The sequence below is a fragment of the Peromyscus maniculatus genome, chromosome 19 (genome assembly GCF_049852395.1).
Source record: "Peromyscus maniculatus bairdii isolate BWxNUB_F1_BW_parent chromosome 19, HU_Pman_BW_mat_3.1, whole genome shotgun sequence".
Classification (NCBI taxonomy): domain Eukaryota; kingdom Metazoa; phylum Chordata; class Mammalia; order Rodentia; family Cricetidae; genus Peromyscus; species Peromyscus maniculatus.
Genome location: NC_134870.1, coordinates 76272365 through 76288745, shown reverse-complemented (window position 1 = coordinate 76288745; position 16381 = coordinate 76272365). Strand labels below are relative to the sequence as shown.

At 47.5% G+C, this 16381-nt stretch overlaps 1 protein-coding gene across 1 annotated transcript in view; it reads left to right on the top strand.

Annotated features, from left to right (window-relative positions):
* Window positions 1–10710: 10710 nt before the first annotated feature.
* The window catches only part of Cndp1 (carnosine dipeptidase 1), a 41135-nt gene continuing 35464 nt past the window's right edge, over window positions 10711–16381 (top strand). Inside the window, exon 1 of the mRNA XM_076555649.1 lies at window positions 10711–10933. The gene's annotated coding sequence lies outside the window, so the exon portion shown is untranslated. The remainder of the gene's footprint in view (window positions 10934–16381) is intronic.

Sequence of the window (16381 nt, the reverse complement as noted above, 5' to 3'; positions counted from 1 at the left end):
TGGTGGGGACCATGGCAGAGATGTAGGAGCCATCCTGGGAGCACACAACTGCCAAGGACTAGCTGGAGGAGGAATATTGTGATAGTAGAGGATCAGGAAGCTGAGGCAGAGGAATTGCCATGAGTTCAACACTACCCTGGGGTATAGTGTAAAAACCCTGTCTCAAAATAGTAAGCAAACAAACAAAAATGCCTTCGGAGTGATGGCCTACAGAACAAATGATTACCCACCCAGCTCTACTAATTCAAGTAAATGATTAAGTGGTGAGCCGGGCAAGGGTTCATGTGAAGAATTCCCACTCAGTACTGCAGGAGAAAAGGGGACCTACTGTATCACCACAACTGTCACAGGTGAGCTCACAAGTGTACTAAAATGCTTAAACGTGGGGGATTTGCCTAGTCTGAAACTAGCTCCCGAGGTTCCTTGGTCCCCAGGGAAAACCCAGTGACTACAGTGGAGAAGCCCCAACAGATTTGTGGACCAGGTGACCAAGTGAGCATCCTGCAGTGATGCCCATCCGTGTCACATACCTGGACCAGGTGATGCAGCGATGCCCATCTGTGTCACATACCTGGACCAGGTGATGCAGTGATGCCCATCCGTGTCACATACCTGGACCAGGTGACCAAGTGAGCATCCTGCAGGGATGCCCATCCGTGTCACATACCTGGACCAAGTGATACAGTGATGCCCATCCGTGTCACATACCTGGACCAGGTGATGCAGCGATGCCCATCTGTGTCACATACCTGGACCAGGTGATGCAGTGATGCCCATCCGTGTCACATACCTGGACCAGGTGACCAAGTGAGCATCCTGCAGTGATGCCCATCTGTGTCACATACCTGGACCAGGTGATGCAGTGATGCCCATCTGTGTCACATACCTGGACCAGGTGATGCAGTGATGCCCATCCGTGTCACATACCTGGACCAGGTGATGCAGTGATGCCCATCAATGTCGCATACCTGGACCAGATGACCAAGTGAGTATCTTGCAATGATGCCTATCAGCAACCCATATCCTTGAAGGGGTTTCCTAAGGAGAGCTTGTCAGCTCTAGGGACTTCAGACTCAGTGAGAAAATACCAGACACTCTGAAACTACAGAATAATCTGAATAAAATTCGGAGCCTCTCATGCCCTACATTGAATAGAATAGTGATTTTGGGAATCATGACATCATCTCTAAGGTTTAGGCCCCTGCACTCCCCTTGCCCTCCTACCCTGGAGTCACAGCCAGGATATCTTGTGCATTATCTCATCTATCTCATGTACTCGGCCATAAGAGGCTGTGGAGACATGAACGATCACCCTGCTGCTGGGATGCAGCATGTGCCGCTACTTAGAAAACAGCCCAGCAGTGTCTCAAATGGTAGACTACACGACCCTGCATCCCACCCCAGCCCTACATATACAAGAAAAATGAAATCGCGTCCCCACAACAACTTTTACACAGACGTTTGTACACTCATCACTCACACTAGTCAAGAGACGAGACGACCTACGTGTCAGTCCACCAACACCTGAGAAATGTGCTCTGTCCACACGGTAGAGTAGTGCTTGGCTGTCAACGGCGTGAAGTACTGATGGGTGCTACAACGTGGCTTGAAAATTTTATGTTCAAAGAACTCAGAGGGCTGACTTCGTGGAAAAAATTGAACATTAACTACTTGAAAAGATTATAATTATGTTTTTTAAGAATATGTAACCATCCAGAATTACCATGAAAAATTAATGCCAAACATGTTTTGGACTGGGCCAGCGTGCACCTAAAAATGTTTGCTGGCTGAGTATGTTACATGGGGGCTTGTGGCAACTTACTGCCCGGTCAGCAGGTGGCCCGGCATGGACACTCTAAGCTGGTGGCTGGCCTCATGGGTCTTACTCACCATTGTTCCCAGCTTGGAGTCCACTGGGCCAGAGTTCCAAAGTTTTCTGCACAGCCCTGACTCCAAGGAACATGGAAAAGGAAGCCCTTCAGGACCCTGGGTGGGTCTCATTAAACATCCCTCTGGGCCTGGGCCTGCCCTGGCCCACCATGATCCCTGGAATGAAGGGTCCTGTGGATCAGTAGATCTATTAACATCTGGAAAACAAAGATGCCTCATTCAACTCTCCCACTAAGAGACAGTGTGTCCCAGTTGCACAGATTTGGAATGAGGTCGTGGCCCAAGTCATTTGATGCTACCAGAGGCCAATTGATCCTGGGCACATCCCTGGGGGGCTAGGGACAAGGTCACAGCACCTGAGGACTGCATGCAGAGACAAGCTAAAGGCCACACCACCTTCACTGCAGGAGACAGACTCCAGCTACGCTGCTGAGGGCTGTGCAGCTGGAGGGCTACAGGATGTGCACTGGTACCTTAATGACTGGAGTAACAAAGGGCCTTACCAGGTCATTTAAACAACAGAGATGTGCTTTCCCTAACCTGGAGACCAAGGTGTGGGCAGAGCTGGTGGTTTCCAGGGCTCTGAGGAAGAATCTGCTCCAGGCACCTCCTCAGCTGCTGCTGCAGCCTTCTCCTTATTCTCCCCTTCCTCTTCTTAATGTTGTGTGTCTGCTTCCTTCTCTTTTCCTTCCTCCCCCACCTCCTCCTCTCCCTCCTCCTTCACCTCCTCCTCTTCTTCCTTCACTTCCTCTTCCTCTTTTTCCTTCACCTCTTCTTCCTCCTCCTCTTTCCTTCTTCACCTTTTTCCTCTTCCTCCCTCACCTCCTCCTCTTCCTCTTCTTTCCTCTTTCACTTCCTCTTCCTCCCTCACCTCCTCCTCTTCCTCCTCCTCCTTTCTCCCTCTTCCCTCCCATGCCTGTCAGGAGTCTTTCTCTGTTTCTGCTTCTTCGGCTCATTTTCTTCCTCTACTTCTTCCTTTTCCTCTTTTTTGTCATTTCCTCCTCCTTCCCCTTTTTCTTTTCATCTTCCTTCTCTTTTTCTCTTGAAATAAGGTCTTTCCCAGGCTGAGTACCAGGATTCTAGGCATACACTCAAACTCCTGGCTGCCACTCAAGTCTGAAGGATGACGGCCGTCCTTGGCCCTCCTTGGATTGTGTAACATTGACCTAGCTTGTCTTCACCTTCACATGGCTCTGGACTTAGAGTTAAAGGTAGAATAAATGGGGTATGGAATTTGCCCCTGGGATTAAGGAAAGCTGCTGAGGCCAGGCATGTGTCAGGGGTGTCCCTGAATAGAGACCTAGAGATACCATTGCATGAAGCTGTGAAGTTAAAGCCTGGATTGTCTTAGAAAACCCAAGATGTTAGAGATGCTAGAGTCGTGGGATACCTGTCCAGGAGAGCTAATAACAGGGAGTGAAACCAGCCCAAGAGACAGAAGTGTGCTGCAGTCAACAAAGCTGAGCAAAGTTGGAGAGCTGGAGGGCATTTTGACATCAGGCATGGAGGTGCAGAGTTTGGAGTTTGCCCAGCTGGTTTGCGGTCTTGCTTTGATCCAGTATTTCCTTGCTTTGCTCCCATCTCTTAATTTTGGAACGGTAATGTATATCCTGTACCTGTATATGTTAGAAACTTGTGATCTGTTTTTTGATTTTGATTTTTGCAGGTGATAACAGTTAAGAGATTGCATGAATCTCAGAAGGGACTTCGAGCTTTGGACTTTAAAACATTGTTGAGACTGTGATAGACTATGGGACTTTTGAAGATGGACTAAATGAATTTTATGATATGGTTACAAGCTTGCAGGGGCTACGGAGTGAATGTGGCAGTCTGAATGTAATTGGCTACCATAATCTCATAGGGAGTGGCACGGTTAGGAGGTGTGGCCTTGTTGGAGGAAGTGTGTCACTGTGGGGGCAGGCTTTGAGGTTTCCTGTGCTCAGGATACCACCCAGTGTTTCAGTTGACTTCCTGTTGTCTGCAGGATGTAGGAATCTCAGCTACTTTGGCATCACCGTGGCTGCCTGCACAGGGCCATGCTCCCCGCTATGATGATAATCGCCTGAACCTCTGAAACTGTAAGCAACCCACCCCATGCTTTGCTTCATAAGAGTAGCCATGGTCATGGTGTCCCTTCACAGCAGTAGAAAACCTGAGGCAACCACTTACCCAGGGCTGACACTGTAATGCCCGTGTGTGAGTCCCCCCTCCCCCTCCAATGCCAAGGAGCCGAGTTCCGATGTAAGAACAAAAGGTTTCGTTTATCCCGGCCTAGGCAGGGACCTTCCCAACACCACTTAACAATAGGTAAAAAGGGGGAAGGTCCGGGCACTCACTTTAAGGGGTTTATACAGGAAAGGTTCACATGCAGAATGTGAATCTCAGGGGCTAGGGATAAGCATAAGGCTGCTAATTGCTAACTGGGTTCAGGGTATCTATAGGGGCATACATTTTTATTCCCTATGTCCTATTTTTGTTGGCCCATTCAGATTTACTGTTGCATTTCTTTTGAGTTCAACTTCTGGTTAATTGAGCCCATTACTCTTTACACCTTGTTTTGCCAAGTCTAGGATATACAGATTTATTGTCCCAGCCTTATCTCCCCACAGGTTCAACTTTTAGTCAATTCAAAAAAACGCTGGTCAGCCAATACCTTTGGAGGAAGAAGAGGGAAGGGAAGGAATGTCTTTTAAGATGGCTACTAAAGAGCCGGGCAGTGGTGGTGCACGCCTTTAATCCCAGCACTCAGGAGGCAGAGGCAGGCAGATCTCTGTGAATTCAAGGCCAGCCTGGTCTACAGAGTGAGTTCCAGGAAAGGCACCAAAGCTACACAGAGAAACCCTGTCTCAAAAAACAAAACAAGCAAAAGAAAAAAAGATGGCTACTACTAATTTCTCCCTTTCAACACCACCTGCAATGGGCTGGTCTCTCTCACATCAATCATTAGAAAAAGCCCCACAGACTTGCCCATAGACTAATATGGTGGGGACATCTTCTCAGCTAAGGTTCCTTCTTCACTCTATATGGCTCTAGCTTGTGTCAAGTTGATAAAAAGAGCCAACTCGGACACTTTAATTGTTTATTTAGACAGGCTTTCACTATGTTACCCTGGCAGGTTTCAAACTCACAAATCCACCTGCCTCTGCCTCCTGAGTGCTGAGATTAAAGGTGTGCCACCATACCTGGCTATTTGTGTGTGTGTGTGTGTGTGTGTGTGTGTGTGTGTGTGTGTACACACGCACATGTGCACATTTGTGGGTGGGTGTCTGCAGAGGCCAGAAGAGGGCGCCGGATCCCCTGGAGCTGGGGTTACAGGCAATTGTGAGCTGCTTGATGTGGGTCCTGGGACCTGAACTCTGGATGAGCAGCACGTACTTGTCACTGCTGAACCCTTCTCCTGCCCCAGGTCTGCCCTCACAGACCTGTTTTCTCATTCAGGTAGGGGTGGCTGAGCGACTACTCTCTGGAGAAGGAAATGCAGACTAATCCTGTCTGGTGTCTGAGGGAAGCACCACCTGCCCTCCCTACAGGCTGCTCCAGCAGGAGGTGGTGCCGAGACCAAGGCCCATGGGAAGCAGCTGAGGGTGGAAGGGAAGAGCAGCGGAAGGATCCTGGCCCCAGGACAGAGCAGCCACTGCGCCAGCCCTGCAGCACCACCTTTCACACACGGCTCAAAGCGTTCGTGGTTGGGGCTGCAGCAGTCTGTCCTGCATCATCACTAATTCATGCACAGCCTTTGGGAATGCAAGCATTTCCTGCATCACTAGTTCTGACCCGGATTCCAGAAAGGGACCAGGACAGAAACAACTTGACTCCACATTCCTTCAGGATGGGAGTCTCTCTTTGAAGTCAGCAATGTGGTGGCAAAAAGTTCTCTCCTTTTCCAAACTGGACAAGGTGGTTGTGCATTCCTAGAGGCCAGTTTCCTGCTGTGGAGAAACAATGGAGGCCAGCTGTAAATATTCACAAGTGCAGAACTGTCTCCACCCACAGCACAGTTCCCCCAGGAAACATTGTTGCTAAATGCTGGCCGTTTCACTAGCACCGAATAAAGCTTTTTATCTCCTCACTAGACACAAGAGTCCAACTGCACAGACCCTGAGAGACGACAGTTCAACAGTTTAACACAGGCACGAAAAATAATATCAGATTGTTTTCTTGGGGCACACATTTCTGAAAGGACTAATGGGTCAGGGATGGGGGGGGGCGGTGAGGATACATTCAAGTTGATATAGAAAGGTCCCATGGGACTTGGCTTGGCTTGTCTCATACAGGATGTGCCTCTTGCTCCAGTATCTCAACCCTAAGCAGAATTCTTATTCCATGATCAGACTGCTTCTGAGGAAGCAATTCTGCTGTCGATCTACACAAGAGGAGATCTTTCACCCCTGAAGCTCCTTAAGAACTAGAAAGGGAAAGCTGGCATCAGAAGACTGGATATTAGAAACCGCCACCATTGAACAATAATGCAGGGTGTTCGCCTCTCAGGAAAGGGTTTTCCCGTCTATCGGGATGAAGGACTGTCCTTCAGGGTTTGTGTCCACTAATGTCTATTCTTTGTATTACTAGATTTTCAGCTTGCCAAGACTGATGAAGGCTTTCTCCTATGCCTCAATTTCCAGGCAGCCAAGCCTTGATATTGCAGATAATCCATATACTGATAAAGGAACTGTTTATTTAGTAATTATATTGGGGAGAACAACTCACTGAACAGAATAGGCAAAATCATCAGAGTCCTGGAAGGTTGATGTCCTATCCCACGCTGCTCCTGCCGCCTGACTCAGTCCGCACCATCCAAGCCCATGAGGGAGAGAGGGGCCATGTTGATGTAACCAACCGTCTTATTAAATAAGGAACACAGAACCAATGCAAAGAAGAAAGCCAAGAGATCAGAGCTAAGAGCCTTACCCGCCTGCTGCAGCTAGCCTCTTAAGCCAAGAGACCTCTCCGAAAGAGAGCTACTTCTTGTCTGTTTGTCTTTATATAGACTTTCTGTTCTGCTTTCTCATTGGTTGTAAAACCAACCACATGACTGCCTCGTCAATGTCTGTTGTACAGCCCTCCAGGTCTTCTATGGTATTGAGATTAAGGGCGTGTGTCTCCAATGCTGGCTGTATCCATGAACACACACAGAGATCTACCTAGCTCTGCCTACCAAGTGCTGGGATTAAAGGAGTGCACCACCAATGCCCAGCTTTTGCTATGGCTCTAATAGCTCTGACCCTCGGGCAACTTTATTTATTAACATACACATTTCAATACAAATAAAATAAAATCACATTTCAGTACAAATAAAATACCACCATAGGGGCCCAGGTGTACATGCCCCTCAGCTTAAGCTAGCCCTGAGGCCATGCCCTAGGGGCTGGTACTTCAACGTCATAGGTGGAACAGGTGTCCACTACACCTTGACTTGTGGATTTCCTCCCCTCCACTTTCTCCCTGCACACCAGCTCACAACTGCCGTGTAAGAAGGCAGGAGTGTCAGTTAGGCTCACTGTTGGCTCTCAGATACTCCCTCGTCTCAGCACTTGCAGAAAATGCAGCTCTGTCAGGGAGGTGGCCGCCTCTTCCCTTGTGAGCCCTATAGCCAAGGATCTTCTCCACCTGCAGGAGTTCCCAGAAAGGAGGCTGGCAGCTGTCGCTTGCTCAAGATGGCCCATGGCATCACCTGCTTGCCAAAGTTCAGGTCGCCCCTAGCCTTTCGCTCTTTTTTTTTAACCAAAAAAGTTTGTCTCCTCGGCCTGTCAGCGGGTTCCAACAAATGTGAACTCTTGGATGCTCTTATTTCAATGAAAGCCCCTTCTGTTCCCTTTCCAGCTCTAAGGTAATTCTAAAGTAGGTCCTAGACAGGGCTGTATTCATCTGTAGGCCATTCCACATATAGCAAAAAAACATGTACACATCAATGATACCATCCCACACTACAAAAATTGCAAGCATTCCTTCCTCTCCACAAATGCATGGCCTACCCACAGCCTGTGACCAGACATATCCCTTCAGAATGTCTTTTTGCAGTTGTTAAGAGTCCACAGAAGGCCAACGTATTTGCTCTGTGTATCTCTTATATCTTTGCTCTTCTAGGGTGTTCTCTCTCATTTGAAGGTAAAGTGTACTTAGTAATTAAAAAAGCCAGGTCATTTTCTAAAAATTCATACATGTTGGGCTGGCAAGATGGATCACCAAGTAAAGGTACTTGCTGTCCAAGCCTGAAAATATGAGTTCGGTCCCTGAGACCCACGTAAAGGTGGAAGACAGAACCAGCTCCACAAAGCTGTCTTCTGACCACCACACAGGCACATGGAGGAATGCACACCCCCACCATACACATGCACACACACACACACACACACACACACACACACACACACACATGCACACAATAATAACAAGTCAATTGTTTAAACCTGTAAGTGATCATCAGGTAACTCGTAATGATTTTAAGTTTCTGCTCTGCTTGGCAATTATAGCAAGTTTAACCATTCTCTTCTCCCGAATAAGCAAAGAATAGTAAGGGGCCAAGTGTCAGTAAATGATTGAGCCTGTCCTCCCCTCCTGCTGTCACCTGAGTTCTGGAACTTACAAAATGTTACCTTTGTCATCATAGGAGCAATGTTTTGGATTATAAGTGGCATGTTGTAAAAAAATAAAAGCTATTTTCTCTCTGTGTGTCTTATATCACTGTATAACCCAGACTGGCCCGGAACTCACAGCAACAGCAATCTTCCTGCTCCAGCCTTTCACATTCTGGGATTGCAATGTGAGTCCCTATACCTCTCTTAACCCTTTAATGACTCAGTTTACTAATCTGTGAGATGGGGCAGCTTCCGAGTCTGCCTCACATGACTGTCAGAGTTCTTTAGATCTCAGCTCAATGCCTTCCCATCCTACATATTGTAATATGAACAAAAAATCCTGGTTGTAAAATGTTGGGACTTCTATTAGTGAACAAATCGAGGGTAGTGTGAAATCCTCCGTTCTCTCCAGGGTTCTAAGTTACGGAGGAACCCTGGCAGCACCCAGCTTTTAATGAAGAGAGGCCCATTGTCCTGCACAGGAGGTCCAGCATAGTAAATGGTTAAACAATGTCCCTGGAGTCCTCCCAGAGGTCCTGGGAGAGCCACAGGGGTCATTCAGCACAGTAGATGGTTAAACCCTGTCCCCAGAATACTCCCAGTGGCTTCTTGGAAGAACCATGGCGGTCCTTGAGTTCCAAAGATTCACCTTTCTGTCAATCATCTCAGCAGCTTTCCAGTTCCAAAAGCAGTGGAGCGTGTGCAGCTAGGCGCTTGTGTGGGGAGAAGGGGTCTCCTCCATTTCTGCCTGCTGGAAGTGAGAACAGACTCAGGGGCTGTCCCTGCCACCCCACCCCTACTGTGTAGGAGGGAGGCATTGCCAGAGCATCATTCAGTGACAGGTGCTCCAAGCCTGCTTTGGAAAGATGTTTGGTCAGCTGCCTTCTGGGAGCATGTGTAACCTCTGGCTGGCTGCACCTCTGAGCGGTCACCACCTGCTACCCACCAGAGTCTGTCTGGGATGCCTGCTCGGAAGGCACCAGGATTTGGCCAGTTTCTGAAGATTTCCCCCATGCCTTCCAGGCCCATACCCAGTTCTCTCATAGAGCAAGGTGTGAACAGGAATCTATCAGCAACTGACCGAGGCTTTTCTGGTGCTTGGAGCTGGGCTCATGGAGAAGCGGCCTGAAGACAGAGGTATCCACAGAGCAGTCTGTCCTCTGTCCACCCGGCACCTGCCTCCATTCTCTCAGCCCTAGAGCAGACATGCATGGTTTATATGCCGGGGGCTAGACACTACGATCTGTTTTGTCTTACTGTTTCAGGACAGACAGGGCAAGGCTGTAGCCAAGGGCTTGAACTTAAAAACCTCCCTGTCCTGAGTCAGCCCTCCACACACTGAAGTAAGTAGGAGGCGAGGGACTTCTGTCCCCAAAGCACAATGCCCCAGTGTCCGGTGACTCAATCACCCTTTCAAGAAGTTACAATCCCCCCTCTTCAGAAGGATGTTGGTGAACAGAGGGACTTTGATGGCACACATGTGACTCAGGAAAAGGACACCCAGCTTCTGGCAGCCGGCAGCAGGTCAAGTCAGAGACTATCCCTGCAGAACCCCAAAGAACGGGATCCAGCAGACACTGAGGGTAGAGATTCAGTATGTGGGAGAGGGGGGTATTGGGAAGAAACAGATTTCACAGAGTTCCCCTAGACCCCAGGTCACAGGGAGACACTAACCTGGCCAAGAGCAACCTCCATGTCCCAGGTGCCCTGAGTCCAGAGTCTTGGTGTCTGTTTCACCCTCAGATAAAGAAGAATAAGGCAGAAGAGAGTGGTTACTAGATACTGATTTATTGATTGATTTAGTGACTTACTCAATGCGCTGTCTATACTGCCTATTTGCCAAGCACGACTTCACTTGCTACCTGGAACAGAAAGTTCCAGAAAGAGAAATAGCTGAAACAACAGATCATTGCCCTTAACAGTTTGCTGATTGCCACCTACGCTTCTGTGAGATCTCGCCTGCTGCCCCCACCTTGTGGTTTTAGAGCATAAAATGGGAAGCCAAACTGGACCCTGCATCAAGGCCTTTCAGGAGTAGTCCTGGCTTTGGTCCACCAGGGACATCTCCTGTCTTCCACCCTCCTCCACGTCAGAGCACCTAGGGCAGCTCTTACCCAGCTCCGCACTTCACACTAGGCCCAGACCCCTCACAGGAGGACTGCCCAGATCTACCACTGGGCCCAGACCCCTCACAGGAGGACTGCCCAGATCTACCACCTGGCCCAGACCCCACACAGGAGGACTGCCCAGATCTACCACCTGGCCCAGACCCCACACAGGAGGACTGCCCAGATCTACCAACTGGCCCAGACCCCACACAGGAGGACTGCCCAGATCTACCACCTGTTCTGGCCCTGATGACCAGGTGGTACGTTTTGGATCTTGAACTCCTAGCATCAGGGTCATAGGTAAGAGCAATTCCCAGTCTCAAGGCCGAAGACATCCAGGTCAAAAACACGCCTCTTAAGGTAAGCAAACAAGTGTCCCAGCTTTTGAGTCCTTCTTATCTTCAGCCTAACCTTGTTGCACTTGGGAAAGTCTTCAATGCGTGATAGATAGCACTCTACATGGAGCTTGTATGGGGAGACTGGGTTGAGCCTAGTGCAAAGCCAGGCTCTAGAGAGATTACCTTCTAGAAAGTTAAATTGCATGCTCTGATCAAGATGCCACCCACTCTTCAAACCTCACTTCACAACATAGCAACAACATGCAACTTAACATTTTGATCAAAACCACACTCATCTTCCTGCCAAATAGCAGAGCTTGGCTGGACTGGGTCTGAAGAAGCCACAGCATGAAGGAGAGAGGCCTCTCTGTCCTGAAACAGTAAGACCAAATAGACCACAGCTTGTCTGGCCTCTGACTACACAAGCCTTCTCTAGGGCTTGGAGTTCCATTACATGTAGCACCCAATGAGCTCCAGCCCCCTCGGTTACATTGTTTGGGGCTCTGAGCCGCCAACGTGAACCCTAGACCTGAATTGGACACCTTAAACCAGGAGGAGGCTACGACAGCACTTCTAGACACAATAGTTACAGAAAAGTAGAATAAAATATCTGCCACTGAATTGGAGCCCACAAGATGAAATTCTGATGTGTGTGAAGATGGAACAGGAAAAAAAAAAAGTGACCTGGTCCTCCCAATATAATATTAGAGGCCTGGCTGATATCCTATCACAGAAGGCAGACTGCCAAAAGAAACACATCGTGCACTTATTAAAGTATACAGAGCCAGCCAAACATGAAACCCGAAGAAAGGGCCAGTAGATGACGTGTGTGTGTGTGTGTGTGTGTGTGTGTGTGTGTGTGTGTGAGAGAGAGAGAGAGAGAGAGAGAGAGAGAGAGAGAGAGAGAGAGAGAGAGAGAGAGAGAGAAGGGAGGCCTTGAAGAGGCATTGTAAGGCAGTAGACACTGTTTAGAAGACAGGAAAGATCTGGGAAGCACACACAATGACCTGGGTCGAAGTTCCCCTGGGTCCTGGGCCTGCCGCTGTTTTTCTCCCATGTCCTTACCCTTGGTTAGGAGATTTAAGACAGTTGCTTGTTCTTTGGTAGACACCAAAAGCCCCTCTCTGAATTTTTAAGGAAGGAGGATCAGAGGAATCTCCAGACTGGAAAGGCAGGGGAATAGCATAGAGACCAGGTTCTGAGTTGTTCTCCAGCTCCACCCATCCAAGTGCCATCCTCAGGGTCTGTTGTCTGAGCCACCGTAGGAGAGACAAACAATAAGAAAGCATTGCAGAAGACGACAGGAGGAGCTGCGGGCCAGTGTGCCAGGTCCGTGCACGTTGGAACGTGTGTCGAGGGCGCAAATAAGCATGTCTGAAATCTTCAAGGAAAAATGAAAGAATGGTACCCACATGCAGGAATCAAAACTTAACAATACTTTATCAAGAACAATGAATCAATTCCAAATGAGCAGATTGCACACCTATAATCTTAGCACTCAGGAGGCTTAGACAGGAGGAATTCAAAGCCAGCCTGAGTTACATGGTGAGCTTGAGGTCACTCTAGACTACCTAGTGAGCTCCTGTCTCAAAGCACCCAAACAAATAAACAAAATACAGATATGGAAAACAGCTATAACAGGTTTTAAACAGGAAACCAGTACGAGAAGTAGCTCCATGGGTGGTGGTGTTGGAAAAAATTATTCCAAGTGTCACACAGACATGGACAAAACAAAAATAACTCAGGCAATATTTACTTTGGCAACAGTCCAAACTGGGTGAGCAAGGAATCAGGGTGAGAAGTTCACTTAGTTTTATATTTCACCACATTGGTGCATGCAACATGAATCTTAAATGGTCTTATTAATAAAAAGAAAAAAACTCAGTGCCAGCTATTGGGGTAAATTCTGAAAGATCAGAGAAGCAGAACAAGCCACAGCTAACCTCACCTCGCCAACTTCTCAGTCGATCCTGTTTCCTCAAACTGGAAGCCTCTGAGTCCTCATCCAAATGGATCTCAGCTGAACTGCTGCTAAAAGTTTAAAAGCCTCTAGTTCCTGGTCCTCACACCTTTTATACCTTTCTGCTTCCTGCCATCACTTCCTGGGATTAAAGGTGTGTGTCACCATGCCTGGCTGTTTCCAGTGTGGACTTGAACTCACAGAGATCCAGATGGATCTCTGCCTTCGGAAGGCAAGGATTAAAGGCGTTTGTTACCACTGCCTAACCTCTAAGTTTAATATAGTGGTTGTTCTGTTTTCTAACCCCCAGACAAGTTTATTGGGGTGCACAATGTATCAACATCCTAACCTGTAACATTCTAACCTGTAACAGAGAGTCAGATTTCAGAACTGGGGAAGTTTGTAGAATACTGGCCCTTGGCAAACTAGCATTCTTTGATAGAAAAGACTATTTCTCACAACCCCTTCCTCTTGATGGTACATTTTCATTCTTGTCTTCACATCCAGGCAGCATATGCTGTTTTCGCATTCTGAAGTCTCCATGAGCTATAAGTTATTGTGACTAAGGATATTTGGTGAGCTGAGAGCAGTCCCAATGAGCTTCTGGATGGGGCCCCTAACACAAGGAGCCACACAACATCCAAACAGGATCACAATCCCACAATAACAAGGCCTGCTAGAACTGAAGTCACCACTCCTCTCCATTTTCCAAACAATGGTCCATAAGGCTAGCCAAGGAGTCATCTATTCCCAAATTCCCAGCTAATTTGTTGACTAAAGCAGGCTGACCCTGAAGGGCCTTAGCAGTTGTTCCACTGTGAACTGTATTGTTAAGTCTAAAAGCAATGTTACACAAACTCTGCATTTCTCTGCCAGAATCATTATCTAGACCTAGTCTATTTTTCTAAGCCATCTTTCTAATTGAGTCTCGCGGTACAGCTATTCCCTTTACCACTTCCCTTGTGTAGTTGGCAAATCATTGTTGATTGTAGTAAAGACAGTTTATCCAAACTACATTTCTATTGATAGTGGACCACTAGAACAATACCAACTCATATCCAGCAGCTACCTGGTTCAGAGCCTTGAACTAACTAAGGATATCCCTACGCACCTATCTAGGATCTGTGTAGACATGGGGATCGAATAGTGCCTCCTCAAATCAAGAATGCTCTCCTCTTGTAGTAAAGACTCTGGAGTGAGTTGAGGTGTCTAATGCCAGAGAGAAACAAATAGACAGTTGGGTCAAAGTACAGGTCTTACTCCAACAGACTAGTAAAGTCTCAAGTAAGGACCCCCCCCACACACTAATACCACCAGACATCTGTCTCTGTGAACACCAGGGCTGACTAGCTGAACATCTCTTCAAATGACAAGTCATCACTGTTACATTGCACATGGGAGTTAATTATTCCCTCCATCTTGAGAGGCAGGAGGTGGATCTATTCCCAGGTGATGGAGGCTTTATTGCTTCTGAAATCTGTCAGTACCTCAAATCCTTCAGTGGAGGAAACAATGGTGACATGGTCTGGACTCATTGTCCATTTGGGAAGTCTAACTGGTTTTAGAAGAGACCATACAGTGCATTTTGTTAAGGTGAAATGGGAATGGGACAATTTTACCTTCCTGTTTGCCTGTTGGACAGGCATAACAATCACTCTATTGAACATGTGAACAGAACATTTGATCCATTCTAACCAGGCATTTGCATTCCCATATCCTGTTTGATAGTAGAAGTTTGTCTTGGTCCTTAACCTCTGCTATAGTAACTTTAGCTGGATCATTATTTATGGGAAGGTTGAGGTCTAATGGGGCTGTGGGGAAGCCGAAAGGTGGTTCAAGGGGTCATCAGTCCCAGATCTATGTGAATTAAGTCCTAATGACAGATAAGGGCTGCCCTGTTCGTTTAGGGTTATTAATTGCCAGGAGAAGGGAGTTACATTCAAGGGATTTGCATCTGGGAGAAAGGTTCCTCTAATTAGTTGGATTTTATTCAGCAGCAGTTTAAGATCATTCTTATTATGGAGGGAGGTCTATCCATTATCTTAGGTGACCATCAAACATCTGCCCAGTGGAGGTATGGATAAGCTAGTACATATGGGTACTGTCATAGGGTTTTTGTTGCTGTGATGAAACACCATGCCCAAAGCAACTTGAAGAGGAAAAGTTTTATTTTGCTTATACTTTCAAATCACTGTTCATCATCCAAGGACTTCAGGACAGGAACTCAAGTAGGGCAGGAACCTGGAGGCAGGAGCTGGTGAAGAGGCCATTGAGGGGTGCTGCTTTCAGACTTGTTCCTTATGACTTCTGTGTTAGTTAGGGTTTTATTGCTGTGAAGAGACACCATAACGATAGCAACTCTTATCAAGGAAAACATTTAATTGGGGCTGGCTCACAGTTTATTTTGTTTACAAGTTTAGTCCAAATCGTCATAGCCAGTGGCATGCAGGCAGACATGGTGCTGGAGAAGCAGCCGAGAGTTCTACATCTGGATCCTTAGGCAGCAGGAAGTAAAGGTTTGAGTTTCTGAGACCTCAAAGCCCACCCCACAGTGACACACTTCCTTCAACAAGGGCACACCTCCTAATAGTGTCACTCCCTGTGGGTCAAGCATTCAAACACATGAGTCTATGGGGAACCATTCCTATTCAAACCACCACAGCTTACTTAGCCTGCTTTCTTATAGAACCCAGGACCACTAGCCCAGGGGTGGCACCACCCACAAAGGGCTGGGCTCTCCCCCGTCAATTGCTAATTAAGAAAATGCCCTACAGACTTGCCTACAGCCCAACGTTATGAAGGCATTTTCTCAGCTCCCTCCTCTCTGAAAACTCCAGCCTGTGGCAAGCTGACAGATAGCTATCCAGCACAGGTACATAGGAGGGGTCCAGGGTGGTCACACCTGCAGATGTTTTCTGTCTGAAATGGACTCTGTTGTAATGGTTTTCACAGGAAAAAAAAAAAAAAGACAGACATCAAACTTAACAGTCAGGGAGAGCTGATCTCTGTTTTATTAATGACCCAGGCACAGTTAATCATCTGGATGTGATACAGTAACAACATTAGAATCTATTTAGAGTCACGCCGGGCGGTGGTGGCGCACGCCTTTAATCCCAGCACTCGGGAGGCAGAGGCAGGCGGATCTCTGTGAGTTCGAGGCCAGCCTGGTCTCCAAAGCGAGTTCCAGGAAAGGCGCAAAGCTACACAGAGAAACCCTGTCTCGAAAAACCAAAAAAAAAAAAAAAAAAAAAAAAGAATCTATTTAGAGTCAGTTTGGTGTCAGATGGGCCAGGAAAGGCCATTCGTCTTTCCTCAGAGTCCGAGAGTGATTTCTTTACCCGAGTGTAGGAACCTCAGTCTCCCTGGTAAACAGCACCTGATCTGGCCCTTCCCAGGTGAACTCAAGCTTGTTTTCCTTCTAAGACTCAATTAGAACTCAATCAAGGGGGTGAACTGGGGACTTTTGCCTGGAGGAGGGTTAAACAAAAGACAAACCAAGCACATAACTCT